This window comes from Leucoraja erinacea, unplaced genomic scaffold (genome assembly GCF_028641065.1).
Source record: "Leucoraja erinacea ecotype New England unplaced genomic scaffold, Leri_hhj_1 Leri_141S, whole genome shotgun sequence".
Lineage (NCBI taxonomy): Eukaryota > Metazoa > Chordata > Chondrichthyes > Rajiformes > Rajidae > Leucoraja > Leucoraja erinaceus.
The window spans coordinates 74,889-88,430 of NW_026575693.1; the positions used below are offsets into that span (position 1 = coordinate 74,889).

At 45.3% G+C, this 13,542-nt stretch overlaps 1 long non-coding RNA gene across 1 annotated transcript; it reads left to right on the top strand.

Annotated features, from left to right (window-relative positions):
- The first annotated feature begins 1,166 nt into the window (after positions 1-1,166).
- LOC129715808 (uncharacterized) lies at positions 1,167-12,333 on the top strand. The gene is made up of 3 exons (XR_008726559.1): positions 1,167-1,687; positions 2,481-2,573; positions 10,373-12,333. It is a non-coding gene; the product is annotated as an uncharacterized LOC129715808 (long non-coding RNA).
- The last annotated feature ends 1,209 nt before the right edge of the window (positions 12,334-13,542 follow it).

Genomic DNA, 13,542 nt, shown 5'->3' on the forward strand with positions numbered 1-13,542 from the left:
GGCTTACCCGACAGAAACACAGTTATGTGCCATGAAACTATTATCCTACATAGACACAACCGAAATATTCAAGGGAGATGAAAAGCCTTGTGGGTCAGTCATAAAAAAACCTTATGGTTGGGTGACGAGCCATTTCGAGATGGCTCAAGCAGGTGCTAAAAGCTGCTTGGATAAAAACTAACACGTACAAAGTTCATTCCTCCAGGGCAGCATCCAAGTCGACAGCTAAAAGAATGGACGTGCCTATAAACCACATCCTGGCTACAGCAGACCGTTCAGAAAATTTATAATAAGCCGTTGGCAAAACCTGTTTTATTTGCAGGAAAGATTTTACAGACTGCAAATATTTAATTTAAGCCAGGGGAATAATTTAATTTCTTTGTTGTTATTGTTAAAAAATACCATTGTGTTTTTCTACAAACAGATTCATTGGTTGATTACAATAACACACTTCCTCCCTCAAAGACTTCGGCAGTGATGTAGTAATAACTGTTACACGGTTTGAAATCTCAGAGCTTTGAAATCTTCACGGAATCACTCACTTGACTCCGAAGTAAAATAGTAAGATTAAACGAGAATTTACCAGTTTGAAGTTTGATCTGTACTTTATGAGGAGTTACGATGAGGGATTACGTGCCCTCCGCTCCCACCCTCAATAATATGGGTCAAATTCATAAACTGATGTTTCCTTGTCTTTATTATGTTTACTTCAATTACTGTGTCTATCTGTGATTCCACACCGCTGCTTTGAAGTATGCTGCACATGCATGCTGAACGGGTTCTTAACGTAATCCCTCATCGTAACTCCTCATAAAATACAGATCAAACTTCAAACTGGTAAATTGTCGTTGAATCTTACTATTATATTGTATTGCCTAGCTGACCAGGTTGTGATCCGGTTCCTACAGTTTCCCGAAGATGAGAGGAGACCGAATGTTTCAGCTCATTGGCGGGTAAACACATTGCGCGGGTTTATTGTCGGTCTTCATCCCGCACCCGAGAAATCTGATCAAGATTAGTCGACCGAAACTAAACCACCCCACAAAGAGAAACGCGTACTCCGATTCATCAGAACAGTTCATAAGTGGCTTTAGCTGGTATCCGACGTGAATACAGAGGGAGAAGGGAACCGCGATAAATTCACGTTAACGAGACCATAAAAAATAGGAAAAAACCCTGATGAAAATAAAAATGGAAGAAGATTTCTGTTCGCTTAAATTGTATCCATGTAGAAATAATCCCTCACACGGGGAGACACATCTGAACTGACCTCTGGAGTGGAGAATTATGTCACATAATAAATAACCACAGTGAGTAACGGCAGGCACGAGGTTCACGGAGATTTTTCCAGGAATGCCGCAGGCAGAATTCCTACAGGTTATATTCAAATTCATGTTACTGTATTCCTACCGGCAGAAAGGGTTAACATGAATTTAAAAAAACCTTTTTTCACAGTATATATTAGTAGATTGCCAAACCGGTTGGTCTTGGTTTCAGCAGCGTGACCGCTTCCTGTTCTGAGGCTTGTTGCCAGGCAGCTGCTTGCCCGCAGATACTAAGCGCTGCAACTCACAGAACGACAGCCACACCTCGCAAGTCAATATTCACCTGACTAACCAAATGAAGCAAAGAGGAAACAAATGTAAAACACATCCGTGCGCAGTCAAGACATCCTTGTGGAATTAAGGTGAGATTATCGCAGCTCTGGTCTTTGTTTCCAATCAATATTTAAAACATAAATGCCATGCATATCAGCGGCCCAGGAATCAGTAGCGCGGGGTTATAATTGTACTTGCGCTGGCGACATGCGTGTTGATGCTGTTGTCTGTTCCAATGGGATGATTCCCCGCACCTTTACTCAGGAATAATGGCACGGCACTGGGGTTGGGAAAGGAGAGAGAGGTTTACGTGGATAGGTCAATGGCAGTAAATAATATGGTGTTTGTAGCAAAGTGGGAATATTGGAATGTGTTTTGGGAGTCACGGTTCAATTTTAATCATATACACCGTCAGTTAATGATGTATCCAAAAGCGCATGCAGAACTCATTTCATTGTTCCACTTCTGAAACCATCCGATAATTGAATTATGTTGCCACTTCCTCACAGTAACTTCCCGTTTCAGCCTAAAACCTGGATCCCTCTAACATAACGTAAACAGACAAACAATGAAGAGTTTATAAAGTTCCGTGAGTAATTGTCAGATAAATTAAACATTAACTTTCAATCGGTTTTCTGGCAAAAGGATGCGATCTTTGTCCAGATTTCTGAGAAGATAACGTTTAGAATAGAAACGCGGGAATTAGTTAGTGCGTTGAATTTAGAATTCCAGATGGCTTGGTCGTACGCTGTGTGAGCCCAGATAGTCTATGATCTTGGGAGGACGGGTTCATTGGATCAGATATTGTGTTGGTTCACCAGGTAGTGTTTTCCTTCACATTCAATTGTTGTTTGATGGTTATCTTAATATTGTTCATTCCAGAACCACAGAATTTTGGATCGCTTGTCATCATCATGGCTGCAGATGCTGATTGGGGAGGGGGCGCAGTGACATCTACATCAAGTCAACAGAAAGGTTTGTAGTGCCTTCTGTGAAATATAGGCAGTGACGAAAGCGAATGGTATGTGAGCATTTATAGCACAAGGATTTGAGTATAGGAGCAGGGAGGTTTTACTGCAGTTGTACATGATGTTGGTGAGACCACACCTGGAGTATTGCGTACAGTTTTGGTCACCAAATCTGAGGAAGGATATTATTACCATAGAGGGAGCGCAGAGAAGGTTCACCAGACAGATTCCTGGGATGTCAGGATTTTCATATGAAGAAAGACTGGATAGACTCGGCTTGTACTCGCTAGAATTTAGGAGATTGAGGGGGGATCTTATAGAAACTTACACAATTCTTACGGGGTTGGACAGGCTAGATGCAGGAAGATTGTTCCCGATGTTGTGGAAGTCCAGGACAAGGGGTCACAGCTTAAGAATAAGGGGGAAATGTTTTAGGACCGAGATGAGGAAAACATTTTTTCACACAGAGTGGTGAATCTCTGGAACTCTCTGCCACAGAGGGTAGTTGAGGCCAGTTCATTGGCTATATTTAAGAGGGAGTTAGGTGTGGCCCGTGTGGCTACGGGGATCAGGGGGTATGGAGAGAAGGCAGGTACAGGATACTGGGTTGGATGATCAGCCATGATCATATTGAATGGCGGTACAGGCTCGAAGGGACGAATGGCCTTCTCCTGCACCTATTTTCTATGTTTCTATGTTGCTATACATTTTGCTCTGACAATACGCGTGGAGCTTTTGCAAATACTGAGGTTAACAAAAGAAATGCAAATAGGGAAGGGGCTGAGCACAGAACATTTACATCTGCAGGGACAGCACAGTCACGTGTGGATGGATGCAGCAACAGTGTGATAAATCGCTACATTACAAAAGTTGTCAGAATTTAATTCATGAGAATCATGGGTCATACTGCGTAGAAATGATTTTGACCCACGATGGGACTGCCAGCCGTCAATCCCTCTATACTCTCACCAACGTCTGCAGACAGTAAGCATTTTTATGGATACATCTCAGCATGGTTTTGTAAGAAGGGACTATAGATGCTGGTTTAAACCGAAGATAGATGCAAAAAGCTGGAGTAACAGCGGGACAGACAGCATCTCTGGAGAGAAGGAATGGGCGACGTTTCGGGTCGAGAAGAGGAAGGGTCTCCAGCTTTTTGTGTATATCTATGGTTTTGTAAGCGCTCCATTCAATACCTCAATAAGTTGCATCGAGTTATGAATGTAGCTAGACCATCAGGCAAACCAACATCCCTCCCATTGACTCTATCTACACTTATAACCATATAACCATATAACAATTACAGCACGGAAACAGGCCATCTCGACCTTTCTAGTCCGTGCTGAACACGTATTCTCCCCTAGTCCCATATACCTGCGCTCAGAGCATACCCCTCCATTCCTTTCCCGTCCATATAACTATCCAATTTATTTTTAAATGATAAAAACGAACCTGCCTCCACCACCTTCACTGGAAGCTCATTCCACACAGCCACCACTCACTGAGTAAAGAAGTTCCCCCTCATGTTACCCCTAAAGGCCACCAGCATAATGAAGGATGAGCCTCACGCCGATCACCCCCTCTTGTCCCATCTCCCACCAGGCAAGAGATATAGGTGTGAAAGCGCGTGCCTCCAGATTCATTGAGAGTTCCTTCCAAGCTATAATCAGGCAACTGAACCATCCACTCACCAGTTAGTGAATGGTTTTGTCCGCCCAATTGCAGACCCTCGGACTGTCATTAATCGGACTTTACTGGAATTAACTTACACTGAATGCCACTACCATTTTCTTGTTCTGTGCCTTGAGGCTGACTAGATTGTAATGCATATTATTTTCTCTGTCTGGTCAGTACGCAACAAAAACACTTTTCATTGTACCCTGTGCACGTGACAACAACAATCTAATCTTATCCCACTTCCCAACACTCCTAGGTTTGTTGCCAACTATCAATTTACAATTTGAATGCTTATCCAGGTGCTGCCAAAATAATGTGAGAGTTCTGCCTTCAACACCATATCAGACAGTGTGTCCCAGACTGTGGCCATCCTCTGGTGAAAGATTATTCTCAAGAGATCATCCTGTAAACCCCTGACCTACATCTCTGCCCCCCCCCCCCCCCTCCCCGCCCCAGGTCATGGACCCGTCTACGATAGAGAAAAGTATTTTTTGCCATCGACTTTTCTCATTGCTTTTTCTTCCTCTAATTGACCGCTGCTTGTCCACCACAACTTAAATCAACACGAATTCAACCACTCCAGTCTTTTTTGATAATAGAAACATTCATTTCCGAGCAATATCTCGATGGATCTCCTCTGCATCCTTCCCTCAGTATGGAGATCAGAATTGCACACACTCCTCCAACTTAACATAGAAACATAGAAAATAGGTGCAGGAGTAGGCCATTCGGCCCTTCGAGCCTGCACCGCCATTTAATATGATCATGGCTGATCATCCAACACAGTACCCTGTACCTGCCTTCTCTCCATACACCCTGATCCCTTTAGCCGTAAGGGCCACATCTAACTGCTCTTAAATATAGCCAATGAATTGACCTCAACTACCCTCTGTGGCAGAGAGTTCCAGAGATTCATAACTCTCTGTGTGAAAACTTATAAAATTGTAACCATAACAATTGCCTCCTTGCACTTGCATTCTATGCTGCAGTTTATGACAAGAATGCCAAATACTATCTTCACGTGTGCTGCTGACTTATGGATCTATGGATTTGTACGGGTGTTTCTCAGTGGTCTCTAGGCCCTTGTCAATCATGGTGAATATTCTGGTTTTACTTATCCCTCCAACGTGAGTCAACTTGCCCTAGTCAGGATTAAATTTGAAGTGTCATTTTTCCGCCTAACATGTTGACACCCACAAATACTGGTTCAAATCCAGTTGCGGTGGTAGAAATGTTTAGACAAGTAATCCCAATTTTGGCAGTTAACTGAAAGGCCCAAATCAGGAATACTTGGAACAAAATTCTCAAATTATCTCAAAGTAACAAGCATTCAAGTTGTAATGGCAATTTCTTTATTTTCCAATGTCCAGCTTTCCGTTGTCATGACTACACCGGCAGGTAGGAGTGATCTTACGCAGATTAAAATAACGAATCTTCCACTCGTTATTTTCAGTTTAAATGATTCTTTAATGAAGTAGTTGTACAAACAAAGAGATGATTTACACCAGGTACTCCTTATTGTCGTACAAGCTGTACCTTTCCGTTCTTTCTCCGCTGTTCTTTCCCCTCCGGTAAGAACCGTGCGACCGATCTGTGACCGATCTGATCTGGTCACTCCCTGGCGATGTTATATGTACGTCCTTCTAAGCATGAATAGCCCGCTCCCAAGTGTTTAAAATAATACTGCTAAAAATATCTAAACAAAATAATGTAATTTGCCAACAGTAGCTAGCCTAAATCTAAATGGCTCCTACACACATTTTATTTTGGATACCTGGAGATAACATAGCACCAGATTCCAGGGCAGCTTCTTCCACGCTCTTATCGGGAAAGGAATGGAGGGTTATAGTTTGAGTGCAGGTAGATGGGACTAGGGGAGAATAATTGTTTGGCACGGACTAGAAGGGCCGAGATGGCCTGTTTCCGCGCTGTAATTGTTATATGGTTCTATGGTTATATCGAATTAGTGAACGAACCGCACAAGCTAGGGATGTATTCCTGTGCCCTCAATTTACCGTTTTACCTATTTACGTCCACCCCATCAAGAACATTACACTTTGTCTGGGGAACGGATGCGCTACAATGCTGCAAACTACATTCTGCACTCTGTATCCCCACATTTGCTCCATCTGTTCTTGAGTTTCAACTGATTGTATCTGTGTGGTTTATCTGATCTGTGTGGATTTCATGCAAAACACAAGGTTTTCACAGTACTTCGGTACATGTGACATTAATGCACGTACAGTTAAAATGAATGCACGACTTCGAGATGTTGGTGCAAGGCTCGGAGAGTCAGATATTTGGACATTTTTTAAATCTTTTCAGGGATGGATGTGACCAGGAGTAACATCCTGGTGGGCAGTTTTCAAAGTGCTGCAAAGGAGGGTTTAACCCAAAGTTGTTTTCGGACAGTTCGAACTGAGATGTCAGTTGATGAGCACTTTGTGACCAATGACTATAATTCAATTAGATTTGTAACCCTATATAAAAGAACAGTTCTGGCCTTAATGTAAAATTCTAAATTGGGCGGTGGAAGCCCACGTTTGACGGTTTGAGACAGGAACAGTCATTGGAGTAAGTTGTATGTGGATAAAGGGACGTCTGAAAGGGGCAGTTTTTAAATTGTCATTGAGAGACTTCAAGAAATGCATGTTGTTAGTGAAGTACAAGTAAGGACCCCAGGATGATGAGAGAAATTGTGGTTCTGGTTCTGTAGAGTACGATGGAGTAGAGTATGGTCTTCAGTAGCCAGTAGGGGAATGCAAGGAAACCAGCTTGGTGGAGAAAAGATGGTGGGAAGCCAACCTGGGGGAGTAAGGGATGGGAGGAAGCCAGTTTGTGGGAGTAATAGATGCAAGGAAGCCTGTTTGGGGGAGAAAGTAATTGGAGGTAGCCAGCTTGGGGAGTAAGGGGATGTGAGGCAGCCAGGAGAGTGAGGAAGCCAGAATGGTGGGGGTGGGGTGTGGAGGCTGAAGAGAGGGTTCAGGAGGGTGAGGATGGGGTGTGGGGGTGAAGATACGGTTCAGGAGGGGGACGGTGGGGTTGAGGGTGAAGAGAGAGTTCAGGAGGGTGAGGATGGGGTGTCGGGGTGAAGATAGGGTTCAGGAGGGGGACAGTGGGGTTGAGGGTAAAGAGAGAGTCCAGGAAGGGGATGGGGCAAGGAGGGTAAAGAGGGGGTTCAGGAAGATGGAGTGGGGAGGTTTCAGTAGGTTGTGGAAGGTGGCGAGAGGGCTCAGCAGGGTAGGGACAGGGTGGGTGGGTGACAGCATGGTGCCAGATGGGGTGACTGTGCGAAATGTGAGGCCATCCTCGCCAGCAGACAATGAAGCAGCAATGCTGTATTGTGTGAATGTTTTTTGTATTATTATACAATTATCATGGTGCCTTGCTGTAGAAGCACCAGTATTAGATATCATTTATTGACATAAATAAGGAATAATATTGTATCAAGTTTTATCAGACTGGTGTTGCCGTATGTAGCGAGACCGATACTCAGCCTCTGTTCTTTAGTATTTGGAGGAATGAGGGGTGCCTGAATAAAATGTCCATAGATTGGATGTATGCCGGGTGTTATGTGATGGTATGCTGCATGTAAGAATGTAATTGTTCCATTGTACGTGTGAGAATTTAACAGTTTTGACTCTTGGTGTTTCCCCTGAGTGAAGTGTCCAGATCCAGGAGTCAGAACCTGTCACTGGGGTGGTGGTCGGTGTGTTTCTGGGGTGGCTTGTTTCTGACTCTGAGGAACGGTAGAACAACGACTGCCCAGCTCCACCCAGTGTAAATGTGTTTGGGGTTCCTGTCTTCATCACTGTGTCTACCAGTGGTACCTCCATCCCCCAGCTACCGTTCGTCATTTGCGGTTTCAATAAATTGAGGACCGAGGCCGCCAATTATTCGACCCACAGTGTATTTGCCGGTTGTGCAAAAGTTCATTGGTCAGATCCCACCTTTAGGTAACCAGTCTTCAAACAGACATTTTAGTGTATAAGTTTCTTCAAAGGTAATTTGGGCTGAGTTCCAGATCTGTGCTGATCCTGTGGTGGGAGAAATGTTTCACCAGGTTTAAAAATCTTTCAGCTAATGCCTGTATCACCGTGCTACCCTGTATTCAACCGAATTGCTCAGGGAAACTGCTCCTCCTCCTTTCGTCCCTCATCTCGTTACGCTATACACCTCAATTGATGCTCTCGTGAAATTTAGTCGTTCCAATAATTTATCAAATAAGTTCCAAATACAGTTAAACAATTCCAGACATTCCAATTAACCACCTAACAGCTCATGACTTTGTCAATGTTAATCTTTGTTGGGATTAGAAGTGTGTGGTAAATGTTTGAGTTGTGTTTATGTGTTGGAACAGCATCTGTTTTATTTGAGCGGAAGTTGTGAGCAGCCAGCCAATTCCACACATGACATGTGACAGGTTCTGTTGGGGGAGAGACTTCACCATTTGGATTCATCGATATTTTAAAGTAGACGTGGTGTGCAACTTAAATGGGAACTTGAGGTTATGGTTTCCCGTTTGACTTCAAACCTGCAACATCTGTGAGTGAAAGCAAGGACTACCTGAAATTGGAGAAGTCAATGTTTATACCGTTGGGGTGTAAACTATGCAAGCAAAATATTAGGAGCTGCTCCTCCAATTTGCGGTGGGACTGACTCTGGCCATGAGGAGGCCCAGGGCAGAAAGATCCCATCACTGGCTACATCTTCCATCACCTCCCCTTTCGGCTTTCTCCAGGGACTGCTCCCTTAGGAACTCCCTGGTCAATTCGTCCCTTCCCACACAAACCACCCCCTCCCTGGTACTTTCCCTTGCAACCACAGGAAATGCTACACTCCCACTTTGCCTTCCACCTCAACACCATCCAAGGACCCAAGCAGTCTTTCAGGGGTTCACCTGCACCTCTTCCAACCTCATCTATTGCATCCACTGCTCTAGGTGCTCTACATCTGTGAGACCAAGCGTAGGCTTGGCGATCACTTTGCCCAACATCTCCGTCAGTTCACATTAACCAACCTGATCTCCCGGTGGCTCAGCACTTCAACTCCCCCTCCCATTCTGAATATGACCTTCCTGTCCTGGGCCTCCTCCATGGCCAGAGTGAGTCCCACTGCAAATTGGAGGAGCAGCTCATATTTTGCCTGGGTAATTTACACCCCAGGGGTATGAACATTGACCTGCAATTTCAGGTAGTCCTTGCTTTCTCCCTCCTTCTCCTGCCCTTCCCTGCTCTCCCACAGCCCACTGTGTCCGCCTCTTCCTGTCTTCTTCTCGCCCCACATCAGTGTGAAGAAGGGTCTCGCCCTGAAACGTCGCTACATCGACGATGTCTTGCCCGCTGAGTTTTTCCAGTATTGTTGTTGTTGTCTCTGCGGCTTTGATTCATCTCATCCCCGGTGACGCAACTGGCCCCAGCATCCTGTAGAGATGAGACGGATGATTCTCCTGTGACGTGGGACTGGTGGTGGTACTGCAGACATCACCTGACATCATGGATGCCCTGCAGAGTTCAGGTCTGGGATATAATCCTTCTATTCTGGAATGGAAACTCCAGGGATGTGGTGGAATGTGCCATGGGAGCAGAGGGGACTACAGTTTCCAGTAGAGTTGGGATGCTTGTAGTTTATTTCCTGTTCCAGTTAGTGGGGAATATGGCAATGGGTAACATGGAGGTATGGAAGCTTTTGTCCTGGATGGCAGGGTTGAGGTAAGAATAGGGCCAGCAGAGCGTGCCAGTAATTCCCCACCAGTGGGTATTTTTCCTCTGTCTCTGTTAGTTGAAGCCTCCAAACAGGTGAGGTGTGGATGTTGGGGATTGACAGAGTTTGGTCTAGAATAGCAATACGGTGATCAGGGGGTTTGAAAACTTCAGGTATCTGGCACAAATGATGAATTGCTGCCTTGGATACATCAGACAAAGTTTAATGGATGACAGGTGAGACATGAAGAGCCAGATGGTTTACTCCTGCATTTATTCTTTGCTAATTTTCAGGGGTGTACCTTGTTTGGATGGGGTGTTTTCCACATCTCTGCTGTACTGTAGTGCTGTATGTTGGTTCACAAGGCAATGTTTTCCTTCACATTTAATTGTCACCTGATGGTTCTGTTAATATTGTTTATTCCAGAGCTACAAAGTTTGTGATCGTCTGTCGACATCATGGCTGAAGGTGGTACCTGGGGAGGTGATTCAGGGACCTCTACATCAAAGAAACAAAAAGGTTTGTGAGCCTTCTGTGACATATATATGATGCCCTGACAGCGCGTGTGTACCTGATGCAAGAAATGAGGTTCACACAGAAGTTGGAATAGGGAAGGGGGTGAGCCCCGAGAATACCATACACCACAACAGGTGGGTTGATGCAGGAATTGTCTGATAAATCAGCACTTTCTTTGGGAACAAATGATTTGACTTGCTGCGAACGTTATCAGAGTCCAAAATCAGATCCTGCACAGAAATGTGTCTTTGCACTGCCTGCCACCTGTCATTTTCGCTACACTAATCCCATTTCTGAGCACTGGTCTGTCGCCTACTACCATATAACCATATAACCATATAACAATTACAGCACGGAAACAGGCCATCTCGACCCTTCTAGTCCGTGCCGAACACATAATCTCCCCTATTCCCATATACCTGCGCTCAGACCATAACCCTCCATTCCCTTCCCATCCATATAACTATCCAATTTATTTTTAAATGATAAAAACGAACCTGACTCCACCACCTTCACTGGAAGCTCATTCCACACAGCTACCACTCTCTGAGTAAAGAAGTTCCCCCTCATGTTACCCCTAAACTTCAGTCCCTTAATTAATTCTCAAGTCCTACTATTCATTTACTGTTCGAATGGACATCCAGGTGCTCCTACAATGTTGTGACAGAGTACCTGCCTCCAACACCACCCCAGACAGTGTGTCCCTGACTGCAGCCATCACTGCTGAAAGATTCTTCCTGAAAGATCATCCTCTAAACCTCATGGTTCCCGCATTAAGTCTATCCCCCCTGGTGTTAACCACATCTACTGTGGAGGAAAATATTTTTTCCGTCGACGCTACTTCTCATAGTCTTCTGCACCTCTATCAAATCACTGCCTGTCCGCCCCAGCTTATAACCATATAACCATATAACAATTACAGCACGGAAACAGGCCATCTCGGCCCTACAAGTCCATGCCGAACAAATTTTTTCCCCTTTGTCCCACCTGCCTGCATTCGTACCATAACCCTCCATTCCCTTCTCATCCATATGCCTATCCAATTTATTTTTAAATGATACTAATGAACCTGCCTCCACCACTTCCACTGGGAGCTCATTCCACACCGCCACCACTCTCTGCGTAAAGAAGTTCCCCCTCATATTACCCCTAAACTTCTGTCCCTTAATTCTGAAGTCATGTCCTCTTGTTTGAATCTTCCCTATTCTCAAAGGGAAAAGCTTGTCCACATCAACTCTGTCTATCCCTCTCATCATTTTAAAGACCTCTATCAGGTCCCCCCTTAACCTTCTGCGCTCCAGAGAATAAAGACCTAACATTCAACCTATCTCTGTAACTTAGTTGTTGAAACCCAGGCAACATTCTAGTAAATCTCCTCTGTACTCTCTCTATTTTGTTGACATCCTTCCTATAATTGGGCGACCAAAATTGTACACCATACTCCAGATTTGGTCTCACCAATGCCTTGTACAATTTTAACATTACATCCCAGCTTCTATACTCAATGCTCTGATTTATAAAGGCTAGCATACCAAAAGCTTTCTTTACCACCCTATCTATATGAGATTCCACCTTCAAGGAACTATGCACGGTTATACCCAGATCCCTCTGTTCAACTGTATTCTTCAATTCCCTACCATTTACCATGTACGTCCTATTTTGATTTGTCCTGCCAAGGTGTAGCACCTCACATTTATCAGCATTAAACTCCATCTGCCATCTTTCAGCCCATTTTTCCAAATTTTTCCAATTCAAGGAAGACGACTTAAATCACTCCAGTCTCTGCTGATAATTGAAATATTCATTTACGAGCAATATCCTGATGAATCGCTGCACCTTCTCCAGTACAAAGGCATCCTTCCCACAGTATGGAGATCAGAATTGTGCTTAATCAACTCCCTATAAATGCGTATCAAGGCCTCCCTACACTTGCATTCTATGCTGCAGCTAATGACAAGAATGCTAAATGTTGTCTCAGTGTGCTGCTGACAGCATGAGCAGACGAAGATGGGTGTTTTTCAGTGGTCTCTAGGCCCTTGTCATCCATGGTGAATATCCTAGTTTTATTTATCCCTCCAATATGGGTCAACTTGTACTTCTCAGGTTTAAACTTCAAATGTAATTTCTTCCCCATAACATGTTGACTAATCCACAAATCCTGTTTCAAATCCAGTTGCTGCGGTAGAAATTAATCAGAATTGTGGCAGATAACTGAAAGGCTAAAATCACAAATACTTGGAACAAAATTGTCATATGATCAGAATTAACAATCATCCAAATTTTATATTAGACTAGACCAAGTGCAGACCAGTTGGGTCTGTTCCCCCAACGTGCGGTTGTGGGAGGGGGATGCGGCATGCAGCGTCACACACACTAACTATCCCCCGCCCCCCCCTCCCCACACTCACGCTAATTACCCCCCTTGATATTATATTAATATTATTAATTTGCTCCTTTTACCCCATAACCACCCTATCTACTGACACATAGCCCCCAACTTGCAGTCACATCTAGAGAGGGGGGGGGGGGGGGGGGGGGTAGAGAGTGAGGGCAGAGAGAGAAGGGGCAGAGAGAGAGAGAGAGGGGGAGGGGCGAGAGAGAGAGAGAGGGTGAGAGTGAGGGGGAGAGAGAGAGGGGGTGCTGAGAGGAAGGTGAGGGGGAGAGGTGGGGAGCAGAGGGAGGGAGGAGGGGGGGAGGGTGGAGGGAAGAGGGTAGGGGAAGAGGGTAAGAGGTGGGGAGGGGGTTTAGGGGAGGGAGGGGGGGGGAGGAGAGAGAGAGGGAGGGAGGAGAGGAGGGGGGGGGAGGAGAGGGGGGGAGAGGAGGAGGAGGGGGGCAAGAGGAGCGGGGGCAAGAGGAGGGGGAAGAGGGAGGGGGAATGGGGAGGAGGGGGGGGGGAGAGGAGGGGTTAGGGGGGAGGGGGGAGAGGAGGGGGGAGGGGGGGAGGAGGAGGGAGGGGTAAAGAGGAGGAGGGGGGGCAGAGGAGAGGGGGCAAGAGGAGATGAGGGTATCGGAAAAAGGGGGGGGGTGGAGAGGGTGGGGGGTTTAGAGGAGAGGGGGTTAGAGGAGAGGGGGGGGGAGAG